Source organism: Mobula birostris, chromosome 8 (genome assembly GCF_030028105.1).
Source record: "Mobula birostris isolate sMobBir1 chromosome 8, sMobBir1.hap1, whole genome shotgun sequence".
NCBI classification, from domain to species: domain Eukaryota; kingdom Metazoa; phylum Chordata; class Chondrichthyes; order Myliobatiformes; family Myliobatidae; genus Mobula; species Mobula birostris.
In genome coordinates, this window is record NC_092377.1 from 34,653,944 (window position 1) to 34,672,869 (window position 18,926).

General features: G+C 39.7%; 1 protein-coding gene across 3 annotated transcripts in view; it reads right to left on the reverse strand.

Annotated features, from left to right (window-relative positions):
• srbd1 (S1 RNA binding domain 1) overlaps positions 1 to 18,926 on the reverse strand; it is a 307,185-nt gene that overhangs the window by 152,134 nt on the left and 136,125 nt on the right. The gene's annotated exons all lie outside the window — the stretch shown is intronic.

Below are 18,926 nucleotides of genomic sequence, written 5' to 3' on the forward strand. Positions count from 1 at the left end.
GATTACAAATACCTGGGGATATGAATTGACAATAAACTGGACTGGTCTAAGAACACTGAGGCTGTCTACAAGAACGGTCACAGCAAAGGAGACTGAGCTCCTTTAACATCTGCCGGACGATGCTGAGGATGTTCTACGAGTCTGTGGTGGCCAGTGCGATCATGTTTGCTGTTGTGTGCTGGGACAGCAGGCTGAGGGTGGCAGACACCAACAGAATCAACAATCTCATTCGTAAGGCCAGTGATGTTGTGGGGATGGAACTGGACTCTCTGACGGTGGTGTCTGAAAAGACGATGCCGTCTAAGCTGCATTCCATCTTGGTCAATGTCTCCCATCCACTACATAATGTACTGGGTGGGCACAGGAGTACATTCAGCCAGAGACTCATTCCACTGAGATGCAACACAGAGCGTCATAGGAAGTCATTCCTGTCTGTGGCCATCAAACTTTACAACTCCTCCCTTGGAGGGTCAGACATCCTGAGCCAATAGGCTGGTCCTGGACTTATTTCATAATTTACTGGCATAATTTACATATTACTATTTAACTATTTATGGTTCTATTACTATTTATTATTTATGGAGCAACTGTAACGCAAACCAATTTCCCCCGGGATTAATAAAGTATGACTATGACTTCGACTTCCCTGGGAACTACACTCAGCATCTCAGCATCAAGCCGCCATAGCTTTGAACTGTGTCTGTGAGCATTAGTGCTTTATCTCAATTTATTTTGTGCATCCGTTAGCAAGATGTGTCCTAAGGTATCAGAAAAGCCCAAGAGAGCTCGTAAGGGTGTTCTGCTTAGCGTAAAACTGGACGTAATTAAGTGTTCCAATCATGGTGAACGAAATAAAGACATTGTGCGTGCGTTGAACTTACCTGCGTCCACCATTTGTACTATTTACACACAGAGAGAAAGAATCTTGAAAGCTGCCGACATTACTATTGGCGTTAGTGACCTGCCTACCCTGATGGATTCAAACGATGATGAGATGTTAATAGATGACCCCTCTTCCTCTCTCTCTCTCCTACACCTCAGTCTCCTGTACCTCCTACCACCCCAACCTCTGACGACTCAGCCTAACACACCATCATCACCACCACCTCTCAACCTTCCAGTGTGCTCGCTGTCTTCCTGATTCTGGTAAGTGAAACTACACTGTACATACATTATTTCTACTTTATATAGGCTGTGTATTTATCATATCATTCCTGCTTTTACTAAACATTAGTGTTACTTTAGGTTTTGTGTGTTATTTGATATGATTTGGTGGATTATTTTTTTTGGGTCTGGGAATGCTCAGAAATTTTTCCCATATAAATTAATGGTCATTGCTTCTTCACTTTATGCCATTTCGGCTTACGAAAGGTTTCATAGGAATGCCCTACCTTCGGATAGCGGAGGAAACCTGTATTATCCTTTCAGGATTTGCGCCTTTTGTTTGCAATACAAAATACTTTTGGGACTTATCAATCCTACTCGCCAAAGCATTTCATGACCCTTTTTACTGCCTTGATTCCCTGAAGTACTTTCCTGCTTCCTTTATATTCCTCAGGGGCCGAGTTCGATCTCAGCTTCCTTAACCTTACATTTGTGTCTTTTATTTCATTGAATAATCACCTGAAAACAACCAACAATTAAACTAATGAAATATACACTATCCAGACACTAATGAATACCAGGACATATTTTATTATTACTTCTTATTACTTCTGACTTGAAAAACAATCTAAAAATATATTTTTCACTTTCACTTGATTCATGTTATTTTCTGTGAGGAACTTCGTTTGTGCAGTGGTAAGGACAACATCATAGAACTTAAGATACACGACACCACACTACATATGGTTAAACATAATACAAAATACTCACAATAGATAATAAGTACTAAAAATTAATACATGTAATTTAAAATACAAATACGCATAATGAAACTGACTGCTTTTACTGTCGAAAATGCTACGCATACAATATATCAAAATTGGGTGTTGAGGACGCAAATGGAGGAAGGCATAAAACTGGATAAGCTCTTTTGGTGCTGATGGGCAGGGACCTGTAGCGGCAGGGTTATTTATGGAAGTATGGAAGAGATCACACTGTGAAAACCAAGTGTATTACATAAGAAGTGCAACAGGAATATCAATCTATTTGGGTTGCTGGACGGTGGGACAGAAAGAAGTGAAAGGGCAGTTTTCATATCTCCTGCAGTTACATGACAAAACTTAGTGAGAATGTAAGTGGTTGATGGAGATGGAAGAATGGACCAGGGAGCTGTGGGGGAAATAGTCATCCTTGGAAGTTGTTGGTATGCAAGTGCAGGGCAAAGAAAACTCCGCATGTGTTCTGGTTGAGAAGAGAGTGACAACATAATTGTGGAAAGAGTTCACACAGTTAACTGTCCTGTCAAGTGCTATCATGTTTGCTGTTGTGTGTTGGGGCAGCAGGCTGAGGGTAGCAGACACCAACAGAATCAATAAACTCATTCGTAAGGCCAGTGATGTTGTGGGGATGGAACTGGACTCTCTGACGGTGGTGTCTGAAAAGAGGATGTTGTCTAAGTTGCATGCCATCTTGGACAATGTCTCCCATCCACTACATAATGTACTGGGTGGGCACAGGAGTGCTTTCAGCCAGAGACTCATTCCACTGAGGTGCAACACTGAGCGTCACAGGAAGTCATTCCTGCCTGTGGCCATCAAACTTTACAACTCCTCTCTTGGAGGGTCAGACACCTTGAGCCAATCGGCTGGTCCTGGACTTATTTCCTGGCATAATTTACATATTATTATTTAACTATTTATGGTTTTATATTGCTATATTTATACTCTATTCTTGGTTGGTGCAACTGTAACAAAAAACAATTTCCCTCACGATCAATAAAGTATGACTATGGACTCTTGTGAAAGCCTCATCATTAGAGCAGATGCAAGAGATGGTAAGGAAGATTGAATCACAGAGTAAGATAGCACAGAAACAGTCTCTTTGGTTTATCTGGCCACCAGAGCATCCTCCTTGCTAGTCCCAGTTGCCTGCATTCGGCCCACAACCCTCCATGTACTTATCCAAATGCTTGTTAAATGTTGCAACCGTACCACTCCTCTCGCAGCTCATTCCAGATATACTAACCACTGTTTAAAGAATTTACCTCTCATGTCTCTTAAATTTCTTTCCTTTTATATCTAGCTTTGGGTTCCCCAACCTGGGGAAAAAGACTTTGACTGCTCACCATATCCATATCCCTCATGACTTCTTAAACTTCTACGAGGTCACCTCTTTTTCTCCCATGCTCCAAGGAATAAAGATCCAATGTGGCTAGCCTCTTCATATAACTTAGGCCTTCTAGTTCTGGCACCATTCTCATAAATCTCTTCTGCACCCTCTCCAGTTTGACAAAGTCCTTCCTATAACAGGATGACTAATACTGTACACAATACTCCCAAGTGCAATCTCACCATCGACTTAAATAACTGCAACATAATGTCCCTACTCCTAAGCCTGATGCTCCAACTGAAGGCCAGCATGCTCCATGCCTTCTACACCACCGGTCTAATTTTTTTAAAAATAGAGGTAGAGGAGAAGGGGTTGCAGCTGAAATACATGAGATGAGGGAGTTGATTGGCTTAGAATGAACACCATTAACTAAACCATCCTGAGACGGGGATGGAACTGATAAGACAAGGAAGAAATGCACCATGTGAATTCTAGACTAAGGCCAATCAGAAATAGATCAAAACGAACAGAAAGTAAACTGCTGTTACTGGAAAGCCGATGTAAAAACAGACAATCCTCAAAACATAAAGCGTTTTTCTTGGAATTCCTCTGAGAGCTTGGAGTGCTTGTTTAATTCATTTGTGTTTTGAACATGTGAACAATATGATTTGCCTTTAGTACTGGGCCAAGTGCAATTAGAGATTTGATGTTGGGGACATTCACTTAGGAGAGGGTACTGAGTTGGTTTCATTTATGGATTTGAAGGATTTTACAGACAGATTGGATAGTAGTTCTTAGTATTTTTTAGTAAGTCTGCTGAAGGTAATGTATATCACTAAAGCATACTAGAGAACATATTGTCTATAAATTTTAGTAGCAAGGTTGAGGACTTATTCTTTGAACAATAGTTTCCATAAACACCCAAAAGATCTGCTGGCAAAATGGAAATGATGTGTGCTTTAACTAAAGTGTGATGAATAAGCACATTTTCCAGATACTCATTATGTACCATTATTGTTGGAGATTCAGTGTATGGCAGTGCAGCAGACCAATTGATGACTTAATTTACATATATTAGGCATAAGGTTGGTTGTCCGTCGATTCTGATGATGACAGTTTTGTTTGGGCAACTCATTTAATGTATGTTTGGAGGTGTCTGTACAGGCCAATTCTTGAATGGCATCAATGTTCACAGTGAGGACAAGAGAATTGTCCTGATTCCATAGGCACGGCTGTTGCTACTGCTTTCCTCTTCTGTTGGGCTGTCTCCAGGGCCGCATGACGCCCATCTTTTAAGCTGCTGTGAGCAGATTTAACCAAGGCGCACCCTGTCTCGTGCCCTATGTTTCAGATGCCGGGGAGCAAGCCAACTATAAACAATGCTCGCTTTCACACAGTCTTTTTAAACTCCAACAAGGTCTAACATGGCCTCTCCTTCTGAGATAACTGGCCATAGAGCAGCTGCTAAGGGAATCTGGCGTCCTCTATGCATATAACATGTCTGGTCCAATGAAGTTGTGCTTTCAGGATCATGGCACCAATATTGGTAGACTTTGACCTATTAAGGACAAACAGGTTTGTGATACGGTCATTCCAGCAAACACCCATAATGGATCTCAGGCTGCGCATGTGGAAGAGCTACAGCAGTTTGAGTTGCCTTTTGTATATGATCCACATTTCACAACCATACAGAAGGCCAGTGAGGACAATAGTCTTGTACCAGTTAATCTGCATGGACATCTGGATATTGTGCTGGCTTAGCACACATAATCACAGGCAGCCCAGGCTTTGACAAGCCTTCCAAATCCTGGCATTGATTTCTTTATCCAACGAACCGTCCCAGGGGATAACACTGCCAAGAAACACATTTAAGGTGAGAAACAGACGTAAAAGTAGTAAAACAGACATTTTCGTGAGCTATCTGGAAGATGCTGACCGGGGCAGTATTGTACGTTGGCACTGTCTTGATCATCTTGTGTATTACAACAGACACAAAAAGGATGTGAGGATTAATGGCACAGAAGGCTTTGGGGTGAATAATGAAATGGCTTTGGTTTAGTTAGCCACTTGATGGCCAGAATGGATACGAAGGACTGAAGGTCCTGTTTCGATGCTCCATGACAGTGACTCAAGTTTCAGAAAGCAGCAAAGTTTAAGAGATTCGCTACAATCCAAAATTCATGTTGAGTGCCCCAGGTCAATTTCTGCCTGCATCCCAGCTGTGTCCTTACTGCTCCAGAGTCTGCAGATCCACGTCACCAACGATTGTGCTGCTGCTCCTGAGGACTCTTCCTTCCTCCTGATCTTTGCAAGCGAAGAACCTGCCATCATCATCAATGTTGATATATGACATCCTTTGAGAACATCTTCAGCAAATTTGCCCAATTTTCCCTGATGAAGGGCCTTGGTTCGAAATGTTAACTGCTGATTTGTTTCCACAGATGCTGTCTGATCTACTGAGTTCCTCCAGCACTTTCTGCAGAACTTCTTGTGTTTATGCCCACTATCAAAACTAGTTTGCAGTTACTTAGCCTAATCCTCCTGTCTTATTAAACAAAGGTGCCACAAGTAAATTTAGGCTACGTCCACACTACGCCGGATAATTTTGAAAATGCCGGTTTCAAGTAAAAACAACAGGCGTCCACACTAAGCGTTTTTCAAAATATCTCCGTCCACATTAGACGGGTATTTGGACGAATCTCCTCCTACTGGGCATGCGTAGGGCACACAGAAAACAAGCGAAGAGAAAATGATATACTTGGTGCACGATTGTCCAATTACATAGTAGAAAAACTTAAAAGGACTTGCTCTTGGCTCTCGCGCAGGAGGACTTATAACTAAAAAAAAATACTGGAGCGTATGGAGGCAACCGACAGGGGGTTCACGGACAGTATGACACAGCTGATGACGAACATTGAAAAACTGACTAACTCTGTTGCATTAATAAAGCACCTTGTTAAATGTATAAAACGTCTGCATTGGTGTTATCTTGTATTTCCATACAATGTTACATTAGGCTGTTACATATCTATTGTCAGAGAAGTACTTGCATAAATAGGTGAACCACCTTCATACAAGCAAGGACAGAAAACAGGGCAAAATGGGTATACTTATTTATTCAGTAAGCTATGGGTCAAAGTATTTGGTGAGTACATTTCTAACTCTCCTGGCTTCAGTCTCGTTGCCGTCTGTTCTGAAGTTGTTAGCTGGTTGCGTTCAAGAAAACAATGAAATGCCGTGCTGCGGCTATCTGTTCCGGCACGTCATGACAGCGTTTTTAAATAGTCAAAAAAGCTCACTTTACAATTTAACTCTCACGCCGTTCACAACGACCACGCCTTATAACAGCTTGCGCAGTACCAAGCAGAAGCAGAAAAAGCATTGTTGTTGTGGTGTTTTCATGACAGCCTGTTTAAATCTCTCCGTTTACCCCGTACACACTACAACGGATATTAGGTGTTTTCAGATTTATTCACTCTGGAGATCGTTTCTGAAAATCTCTGTTTTCGGGGGATGAAAACGCCGTTTCAGTGTGGACAGAAGGTCAAAACGAAGAGAAAAAGCTTTGTTTTCAAAATTATCCGGTGTAGTGTGGAGGTACCCTTAATGCCCTTCAGCGTTATGCCTCAGTGAAAAAAGCTTTGGAAAATGTGCAATTTTTCTCCCTTGGTCCTTCTCATAGAGTGGGATATATTTTTAACTGGATGAAGTAATGCATCCACTTCTAAAGACATTTGCCCTATATTTGTCATTACCAATACTTCATATTCCTCTACATAAAGCCCAGCACATCAGTGAATGTGAACTTTCCTCTATTCAGAACATTTAGAGCAACAGGTGCGTAAAAAGGGCCTGGAGGATCATCGGGACTCCAGGCAGCCCAACCACAAACTGATTCAGCTGTACTGTCTGGCAAATGGAACCGCAGCATTAAAGCCAGGACCAACAGGCTCTTGGACAGCTTCTTTCACCAGGCCATCAGAATTATCAATACTCATTGATCTGATTGCGTATCTGACTGTACATAACACGTATACAAAACAATTATGTATACAATTTTAGTGTTTGGACAATACTCTCCTACATCCTCCCTCTTTATTCCTTGTACATTGCAATGGAGAGGCAACAGAAAAGATTTTTACTCCCTTGGATGTAAGAAATAAACTAAATAAATAAATAATACTTGTGCCATCTTCTTCTATTTTACATACAAATTCAACGTCTTCATTCGGAAACTTTCATGTCATCAATCACCACGTTAGGGGCGCATATTATCTTGGTAGTTCCCTGTCCCTTTAAATATTTATAACACAATGCAGTACTTCAATTTTGTTTATCATTATTTTTACATGTACTTCTCAATTTCCTTTTCAATTTTGCCCACAGCTCATTTCATTCTTCTAGCCCTGTTGTTCCGTTGGTATCTGTTCTAAACTTCACTTACTCTTAGACCTTCATTTTCCTCGACATCCACAGTGGGTCTGGAATTGGAATATATATTTATTCTCAACTTGCACTACCTCCTCCTTGCAAGCCTCCTTTGCTCTCAGATTTACTTTCAAGTAGCTATTTCCAAACCTTTTGTTTAAGATTATATCTATGACTATTAAAATTGGCATCACCCCAATTTAGATTTTTTTTTACACACAGTTTATCTTTGTTCTTTTCCATAACCATGGTAAATCAAACTGAATTATGACCACCACCGCCCGTGTTCCACTGCCAACTTTTCCCGTTGTCCAAATTCACTTCCCAAAACTAAGTCTAGTACTGCTCTTTCTCACATTGGACTTGTTGGCTAAGAGCTGAATAAAGGAAAAAAAAGTTTCCTTAAATGCATTTCAAGGATTGTGCTTCTTTCTGTACATATATTTCACTGATAATATTCTAGTTACTCGAAAGTTGATTTAATGATCATGATCATTGCTTGTTATATCAATACAAGCAATATTTGCAGAAATATTTGCCCCAGAATATTTGTCCAGCAATATGGCAGTCCCCTTTATCTGTTTCTAAATCCAATTCATATTGCCTCATTTATTTACCTTTATGTTTCATTAACATAAACTGTTACACCCCCACACATTACCCTTGTTAATTTCACCTGAAAGACACTCAGCTGCCACCTCTGCTCACCTATAGGGTTCGGTCATTCGACTGGATTTGTGGCTGGGGAATGAGGTATGGAGATGGAGGGGAGGAGTTGTGATACTAGAGCAAAGTCCACATTGTGAATTTCCATAATGCTAAGCCGTGCCATCTGCTTGGCATTATGAAAATTCATGTAACAAGAAATGTAATTTGAAAACAAAAATCACTTTTGTCCCCACATATGAATTATTATTTCATATCCTGAGTTTTTAGGTAATGAATTGTAAATTTCATCAGGGAAAATCTCTGTTATTTGAACAGCCAATTGGACAACCTGCTGAGAAGCTCAGCACCATCAAAGACATTTCTGTTTGTTACCAGAATGCAGTATGTACCATCTACAACAAGCTACTCTGGCAGAATCTCTCAAGACCATAGAGGAGAACGAGAACAACAGACACAAAGGAACACTACTGCCCACACACGCCCCATCTAAACTGTACACCATCCTGATTTGGAAAAATAATACTGGGCCTTCGTAGTTACTGGAACTACCAACCCAAGAGCATTATGGGAAGACATTCATCAGAAAGACTGCAGCAGTTCAAGGCCACAGCTCACTACTGCCTTCTCAAGACCAGAATATTATGAGACACAGCAGCAGAATTAGGCCACTAGGCCTATTGAGTATGCTCTGCCACTCCATCATTACTGATTCACTCTCCCAGTCAAAAGTTAATTTTATTATTGAAGTATGTATGTGAAATACAACTCTTGAGATTTGCCTTCTCCAGATAGCCATACAGAAAACCATAGCATTTGTTGAGAGAAAGACATCAATCCCCCCACAGGAAAAAAAAATGAAACAATAACTTGCAAACCCCAAACCCCTCCAACCGCTCTTTCACACAAAAACTAACAGATCACCCAAACCCACAGACTGCCCATCGGCAACAAGAATGGGCAACAACATGAAAAAAAAGAGCTGCAAGAGCCCATTATAAACTACAGTCTAATCCACAGTCAGACCATTCTCGTGCCTTCTCCCCAAAACTTCTGACATGCTGACTAGTCAAGAACCTATCAACCTCCGTTTTAGATATACCCAAAGACTTGCCCTCCACAGCCGCCTATGGCAATCAATTCCACAGATTCACCACTCTCTGGCTAGGGAAATTTCTCCTCATCTCAGTTCTAAATGAATGCCCCACTATTCTGAGTCTCTGCCCTCTGATCCTAGGCTCAACCACTATAGTAAACTTCCATTTTATCTAGGCCTTTCAATATTCGATAGACTTCAATGAGACTCCCCCTTATTCTTCTAAACTCCAGTGAGAACAGGGCCACCCAAGCCATCAAATGCACCACATATGTTAGCTCCTTTATTCCTGGAATCATTCTCATGAATCTCCCCTGGACCCTCTCCAATGCCAGCACATCTTTTCTTGCATAAGTGGCCAAAAATTGCTCACAATACTCCAAATGCAGTAGGACCAATGCCTTACAAAGCCTCAGCATTACATCTGTGCTTTTATGTTCTATTCATTTCAAAATGAATGCTAACATTACACTTGCCTGATTTCAATCCTGGAAATGAAAAGCAATAAAGCATGGGGAAAATGTGCTTTCCTTACCAGCAATCCTCGAAAATGAACTGAAATACTTGTAGAAAATACACTCTCTGCAATATAATCCTTATATTTAAATAGGTTCTGATAATGTCACTGGCAGGAATGTCCATGGTCTTTATATAGACTCTGAGAAGGGAATTGATAAGGTTCAGCAGAAAAGAATAAATATGAAAGTGCATGGGATTACATAGAACCCGCTTGGCATGAATCAGTTATTCATTAGAAAGTAGATGAGAAAGGTTTAACATCAAAAAGGTTAGTCTTTGACTGACGGGATGTGACATCTGATGCAAGGCAGGAATTCATACTCAGACATTAACATCATAAATATTTATGAACTCAATGAATGAATAGGCAGTCGTGTATCCAAGGTTGCAGAAGACATTGCCTCAGGGAGCATCATATATTACCCGATTGGGAGTGGTTACAAAGGGACTGTGCATAACTGTTGTACAAAGGAAGATGGTGATAATTGTTGGAGACTGTGGACTCTAAGCATGCACCTATATGCCATTTGCCTTCCTGATTGCTTGCTGCTCCTGCTTGTTCAATTATCTGTGTTCAAGGATGTCTCTGAACATCAATAATTTCATCCAATTGCCACCACTTTAAAATATTCCACTTCTTTCTTACTTTCCACACCAAAATAGATTACCTCATATCCACTGACCTTATAATCACGTGATATTCCATCTCCCATTCCTTAAGCTTGACTGTAGCACACCTAGTCTTGTTTCAGCAAATAAATCTTGGAAATGTAACATTTGGTCCCCTAAGCCAAATTGGTATTATAGATTATAAACAGCTGTAGTCCTCCACTAGCCATTGTCTGCAAAACCCAAGAAAGGATTTTTGCGTTCTATGTCTACCTAATTCTAAATCAAGCCAGTACATTATACCCAATTCCTTGTATTATAGTATTCCAGTTCAGATGCAGGCTCTCAACCCATAATATTGGCTGTCTATTTCCTTCTACAGATGCTACTGAGTTCCTCCAGAAATAAGTTTCTTGCTTCAGATCTCAGCAATTTTGTCTCATGTGCCTCCTTGCATTCTAATCTTGCTGACCAAACTACTTCGTGGAAAATTATCAAAAGCCTTCAGGAAATCTAAACATACCACGTAAATATTTATCCTCAAAGAACTCCAAACTATTAGCCCGACATGATTACCTTTTTATAAATTTGTGGTGACTGTTCAAACTTTTCTGAGTGCTCTGTTATTACATTCCACATCATAAATTCTATTAATTTCCTTCAAAATAATGTTAGCTTATAAGGTCAGTATTTCTACTTTCTCCTTTGCTCCTTTTGGAAATAGTGGACTCACATTTGCTACAGGAACATCCAGAATCTATTGAATTTTGAAAGATGGTAACAACCCATGCATCCACTCTCTCCATTACTGCTTTCAAACTTCTGGATGTGGACCATTAAATCCTTTGGATTTTTTAGCTTTTCACCTCACCTATTCTTTAATACTAGCTTCCATTAAATCCTCATTTTGTCTGGATCATTAGTATTCTCATATTTCTGACAGGTTTTTTGTCTTCTTCTAAAAAGACAAATACAGCATATATCTTTAATTTTCCTGCTTTTCCTTATTCAAATTTATAAATGGTCCAATCTCTGATTGTAAGGCAGCAAGCTCCACAGGCTTTGTTTAATGTGGGGAGGCTGGTGCATAGGCACCCACCACATGATGCAAAATGTCCAGGGACCCTTCACTGCTGTTGTGATATGTCATCAGCTTCTCCTTGCTGCACTGTTGAGGTCTTGGTTGAATTGCTCTTTGTTTGGAAATTCCACCCCCCCCCACCCGACCATACCGCCATGGATGACATCACCATTTTTCAAAACATCAATTTTTGTGTCATCTGGAGATTGACTAATTCTCCCTTCTACTTTCTCATCAAAGCTATTTAAAAAAAAAAAATCACAAAGAGCAGAGTTCCAGAATGGATTCACATGGAATACCGCCAAGTCACTGACCTCCAGGCAATAATATTTGGATTTTCATTCAAGCTTCTCAATCCATTTTATATGCACACTGCCTCATGTAGCCATATCAAAGTCAAGTGAAAACTTAACAAATTTTTACCTTTTGAACTTTATTTTTTCAAAAATTAAACTAAATGCTATGATTGCCATTGTTCAACTACTAAGAGGAGGAGTGCATATGCATCTGTGTTATTTGTGTGTGAGTGTGCACAATAGTGGGAGAGAGAAGAGAGTGCAAGCTGTAAGGATAATGCAGATTTTCCAAGCTTGATTTACACAAGGTTCAGTAAATGAGTTAATGCAAAGCAAATGTGGTTCCTTCAGGTTGTCATAGCTGGGACAGGTAGTGGCGATAAGCTCCCACTTATCTATTAAATGCTCCCAATCGCGTACAACTCAAATAGCCTCTGACAACCAAGTCCAGCTCCTGATCTTCATGTGTGGCTTAAGCCCAGTGGAACCATTTCTATTGACAGGAGGAGGGGCAAAGGTGGGTTACTGGCACATTAAAACCATTGCTTTGGGCAGATGGGGCTCATCAGCCATGGTTAGCAGTTCATTCATGAGAAGGAAAATTCTGATCTCAAACCTCCACTGCCTTGCAGCTATACTCACTCATGAGGAAGGCATCTGAGCTCAAGTCCCCAAGGCAACCCTACATTGAGTTCAACGTTGACTGTCAACGCCTGTGACACTGTTAGTGCCAAATGTTATCTGTCTCTGCCGTTCCTTGGGATTCATCAGCTGCGTGAAGGGGGCAGCTGGGTTGCAATATCCACCCCAACGATGGAGGGCTTCAGTCACAGCAGATGAATAAAGGAGATAAATGTAAGCTTATCAACTTTGATTCTACAATCAAAGTTGAGTTTTCTGATTGGAGATAGAGGAAAAAGGAATGGTGCACCGAGACCTGGGTGCCCTTGTACACCAATCATTGAAAGCATGCATTTAGTTGCAGCAATCAACCAGGAAGGCAAACGAAATGTCAGCCTTTATTGCAAGGGGATTTGAGTACAGGAGATAAGGACATGCAGTTGCCTGCACAGTTTTGGTCTCTTAATCAGAGGAAGGAAGTTTCTGCAATGAAGGCAGAGTGACTAAGGTTGATACTTCTGATTCGTAGGGTGGTAGGATTGACATACAAGTAATGATGGGCTGTTTGGGTCTATTTACTAGAGTATAGAAGATCCCATATATAAACCTCAAAAATTCCAACAAGATAACAAAAACTGTTTTGATGACTTTTTTCAGTTTCCAGATTTTTTTCATGTAGAAGATACTTCATCACAATAGTTGGAAAAGCTTAGAAGAGAATTTCACAGAATTAGAATTGAAAGGCAATTCTAAGGCAGAGCTAAGGTAGGGAACACAAGGATGCAAGTTATGTTATACACAGTTGCTGAAGGATGTATTAACATGGATGAGGATTTTGAAATCAAAGTTCAAAGTAAATTTTATTATCAGAGTACAGATATGTCACTGCACACAACCCTGGGATTCATTTCCTGCAGGCATACTCAGCCAATCTATAAAATAGGAATTATAACTGGAACAATGAAAGATCAAGCAAAGTGCAAAAGACAGTGAACTGTACAAATGCAAATATAAATAAATGGTAATAATTAACAAAAATACTTAAAATAAAGGCAGCTCAGAAAATTCAGAAATATGTTTGCGGACATGGTCAAGAATAATTAGTAGCCAAGAGAAAAGAGAGTATACGAAGATTTTGTCAAATGGATTTTTAGAGAAACCAATCCAGGTAAAAATCAGTTCAGCAGCAGGGGGATTGCAGCCCAGAGAGATATGACAGATAGTTATAGTTAGAAAGAGCAAATAACAAATCTTAGCAAAATTAAATACAGAATTTATAGATTAAGATTAATGGATTGAAGTAGCCAAAAACAGCAAAAAGAGAATTGAATAAGAGGTGCAAATTCAGCATTTCCGGCACAAGACATATGGAACACCTCTGACTTTAATGATATTGATCCAGATAAATTCTCGCTAATCCCCATATTTACAATTGACATAGAATCCAAAAGAAAAGGAACAGCGGAATAAAGCATTCCGGGATGTGCATTGCTGTACCATGGACATGCATGTTGAAATAGATGTCATAATTACAAATAATAATAATGTTGGTCAACATTTAGATGAAACAGTGAAAAGGTGGTGTCTGTCAACAAATGCCAGAAAATATTTCTGGATATGGACTGGCTATTTTAGGAATGAAACCATTGTTAAAGAGGTGGTTAACTTTGCGGGAAGGGATATACTGATGATAAGCAGTCTATTGTTTTGTCTAGCAAAGATTCTTCCAAGTAATTTCAAGGCACTGATCCAAATCCATAATTTAAATAAGATTCATAAACTGTTCTGACAGTTTTGAACATCTGCTGAACCCCCTTGGCTGGATTTCTACCTTATAACTCATTTTCCAGTTTCCACTTCTCTTTTATAGAAATAATTTTGATTATTTTACTGCTAGGTGAATCTGTGGAAATACTGATATGTTTTTATTGTTCAATCATTGACCAAATTATATTAGGATATAGTAACAAATCAGAAAAATTAGTAGACACACCTAGCAGCCAGTCATAATCTCATTCATGAACAGAAAGGCTATGGGCAAGAGACATACATACATACAAAAGCTTTTTTTTTTGCCAACACAGGAACACAATCTCTAAGGAAATAAGAAAATATGTGTTGGCATTGGAGAAGGTAGAGAGGAGGTTCACAAAAACGATTCCAGGAACGAGAGGGTTAACATATGAGGAGCATTTGATGGCTCTGGGCCTGTATTCACTAGAGTTTAGAAGAATGAGGAGCAATCTCAGTGAAACCTATTGAACATTGAAAGGCCTAGATAAAATGGGAGAGCCTAGGCACAGCTTCAGAATGGACAGACTTCCATTTAGAGTAGAAATGAGGAGGAATTCCTTTGCCAGAGGGTAGTACGTCTGTAGAATTCATTTCCACAGACGGCTGCGGAGGCAAATCATTGGATCTATTTAAAGTGGAGGTTCTCGATTAGCCGGGATATCAAAGGTTATGGGAAGAAGGCAGGTGAAAGTAGTTGAGTAGGATAATAAATCAGAATCAGGTTTATTATCACCGACATGTGATATGAAATTTGTTAACTTAGCAGCAGCAGTTCAATGCAATACATAACCTAGCAGAGAGAGAGAAAAATAGTAATAAAAAATAAACAAGTATCAAATCATCCATGATGGAATGACTCCTATCTTATGGTTTTATGATAATGATTGTGATTCATCTTTTAAATAAAACACTCTTCATAATGTTAGCTGCTTTTACTCAGTAAGTCTTGTTTGCAAATACATATTACAAAGAACCATTCAATATATCAAGAAATTAGGCTGGTTGTTAGATCACATCATTATTATGTCCCCTCAATCTTTATATCAAACTAATGCATTAATATTTATTTATATTCAGGCTGGTGGAACAGAAGGTTAGAGATATCTGATAAGGCAGACAACTAATAATAATGGTCAACTAGTGATGAAAAAAACATACAAGGGAGAAAATACTCGCCTTATTTAGGCAAGGCAGCATCTGTAGTGGTAAAAAAAATTAAAATGACTTCAAATAAAGGTGAGATAGCACTAAATTATCATGTGCTAACTTTGAGGAGACGAACAGGTGAGATTGTAAAGCTTTAAATATGGTTAAATATGGTTAACTCTCTATTTGATTTAATCAGAATTGGAATATTTCACAAACATATTTGATTGCTTAAGTAATTGTGCAATGCATATTCACGTAAAGCTACTCATGGTGACGAGCCAGCCCTTGACTGAACAGCCATCTGCACTAACCTGATACAGAAATGGAGAGCTGACCAAGGAGATCTTTTGTGCCCAAGATTCTGTTTGTAGATTTGGATTAAGCTGCTACTAGGCTTCAGGTGGCAGTTACTGAGGCCCAGCTCTCAGAAGAACTTAATGGCCTTCTAACAGTTTGCTACTGTTTTAATGCCAGAAACATTTATCAATAGCTCAAATTAATTTAATATAAAAAAATAAAATATTAAAATATATTTACCCACTTTGACTTCTGCTTTTCAGTGCTTTAACACAGAATTCAAGACGTGCTGACCAGCAAAAAAGGGATAACTGGTGTTGAAACTACCATCCATAAACAGGCACAATCAGCCAAATACTTCTATGGCCAAGGTCCTTCAGAAAAATTGCTTCTTTTTTAGAAAAATATAATGAAATATTTCACTTCCTGGATGTAGCGGGTACTCAAAGAGCAACATCTTCATCTGTTATACCACAGATACACCCAAAAGAACACTGAAGCAATAAATAGTCAATTTCTAATAACAGAGCAACCTATTTTTAGCTATTTGATATGCATGACAGGCTGCATCACTGTCTGGTATGGAGGGAGGGGGGAATACTGCATAGGACCGAAAGAAGCTGCAGATGGTTGTAAATTTAGTCAGCTCCATCTTGGGTACCAGCCTACAAAGTACCCAGGACATCTTCAAGGACTGGTGGCTCAGAAAGGCAGCATCCATTGTTAAGGATCTCCAGCACCCAGGGCATGCCCTTTTCTCACTGTTACCATCAGGTAGGAGATACAGAAGCCTGAAGGCACACACTTAGCGATTCAGGAACAGCTTCTTCCCCTCTGCCACCTGATTCCTAAATGGACACTGAACCCTTAGACACCTCACTTTTTTTAAATATATAGTATTTTTGTTTTTTGCACAATTTTTAAACTATTCAATATACCGTATACTGTATAAAGTATACCGAATAAAATTTACTTTTTTTTTCTCTTCAAGATTATGTATCGCATTGAACTGCTGCTGTCACATTCTAGTGATAATAAACCTGATTCTGATGATCATTTAACTCTGTATAGTCAAAAGGAAACAGAAAACAATGTTGAAAACTGAAAAAAATACAAAGGAGTGGGAATATTTTCTTGCAATAGTACACTATTTTATAAGAATATGGATATTCTAAACAAAATAAGGCAATGATGTAAAAGTCCAGCAGAAAATATGACACCTTTATTTTATCTAAGTACACTCACTTTACTACAAGATGAAAGTAAATCTCAAGAAAGATTTGAATGAAAGCAACCTTTAGCTTACTGGCCTCACTGTTTTCCAGCACGTTACAACACACTTCAGTTAAACAGAATATGTACTTCCACTCTTTTAAACTCATTGTAAAAGGCCAACATGAGTCAGTTTTTAAACACCATCCTAATCTTCATTAAGAATATATTTCAGGAAATTAAAGCCAATGTCAAATTGATCTAAAAGCCATACAACATTGCTAAAGGGAGTGGTGAGATACAGATTTGAGACCATTTTAGAATGTGACACAGAAAAGAGGATGGAAAAAGAGAGCAAGTTAAAAAGTAATAAAAATCCAGTAGTCTTTAGATGTTTACAAAAGCATAGCTAAAGTAAATTTTGCCCCAAGTGCACTGCAGACAAATTTACTGATAATATAATGATAAGCAGGTTGGCAAGTTATGAGGAAAGCGTAAGGACTCCGCAAAAGGATATAGATAAACAAGTGGGCAAAAACAGATCGAGTGCAGATCTCCAGAAAAGAAGGAAGATAATTCATGCCTTCAGAGGGATGAGGGTGAATAAATCCCCTGTGCTGGATGCAAAGGAAGAGATTGTTGGGTTTTGGCTGAGATTTTAAGTCTTCAGTGGTCACTGTGTTCTTCCATCGTCAACGTCGATGAGGACCTCAACACCATTATGATGGTGTCAAGACTAGCGTGTGATTTGGATTTAAGTGAGGGAGAGTTGCACAGTGTCAGCCTCACTCTCTCTTCCCAATTCCCATCTGGATCCAGTGGCATCTGGTATGAGACGGCTGGAGATGGGACTAGGCGCAGTGGATGACCAGCATGTCTTCTGTGTCTTGTCCTGCTCTACACGTTCCACGATGCTTGCAGAGACTGCCTCCTTGACCATTGGACCTTCCATTGGTCTCGTCCGCTCAATACGCCGGAGTCTGACTTCACATGCTGGAATAAACAACTCCCGATCTCACCGAGGGTTTGAGACCCATTGGCTACCCTCACCTGGTTTAGCCGGCTTGTCAATGCCGTTGCCCGGGGTGTGGCCGCTTTCACATGCAAACAGCTAAAATAGAAGTAAGGTACAGGAGGACAGAAAATGTACCATTCCCCCTTCAAGAAAGACAGCAGGGAAAAGCCTAATAACAATAGAGCTGTCAGTGGTAGGAAGTTATGAGAAAAAAAATCTAAGGGACAGAATTAATGATCATTTGAAAGGCATGAACTATTCAAAGGCAGCCATCAAGAGAAACTTTATTTATTTATAGATACAGAGTATCCAGCCCAACAAGCTGCACCACATGTTTAACCCTGGCCTAAGTATAGGACTATTTACAATAACCTATTAACCTATTATCTCTGGACTATGTGAGGAAGCTGGAACACCCGAGAAAACCCATGCACTCATGGGAAGAACGAACAAATTTCTTACAGGTGGCACCAGAACTGAACTCTGAGCTCCAGTGCCCCAAGTTTTAATAGCATTGCTCAAATTGCTACCCTACCGTGAGAGGTAACAAATACATCAATGAGGGAAGCGCAACAGATGAGATTTACATGGACTTTAGTAAGACTTTTGCGTGGTTCAAAAGATTAGGGCCATAGGATCCAGGAAATTTTGCCAAACTGCATCTAAAAATGGATTGGCAGCCCTCTCAGCCCCTATGAATGGTCTCAGCCAAAAATGTCGACTGTTCACTCTTTTCCATAGATGCTGCCTGACCTGCTGAGTTCAACCAGCATTTTGTGTGTGCTGCTTTGGATTCTAATAGGAGATTCATGATAGAGGATTAGTTTTGTAAATGGATGCATTTGTCTAGCAGAGTCTCACATCATCAGTGGTAAGACTCTTGCTGTTTGAATATACACAAATGGTTTTGTTGTGAATGTGAAAGGCCAA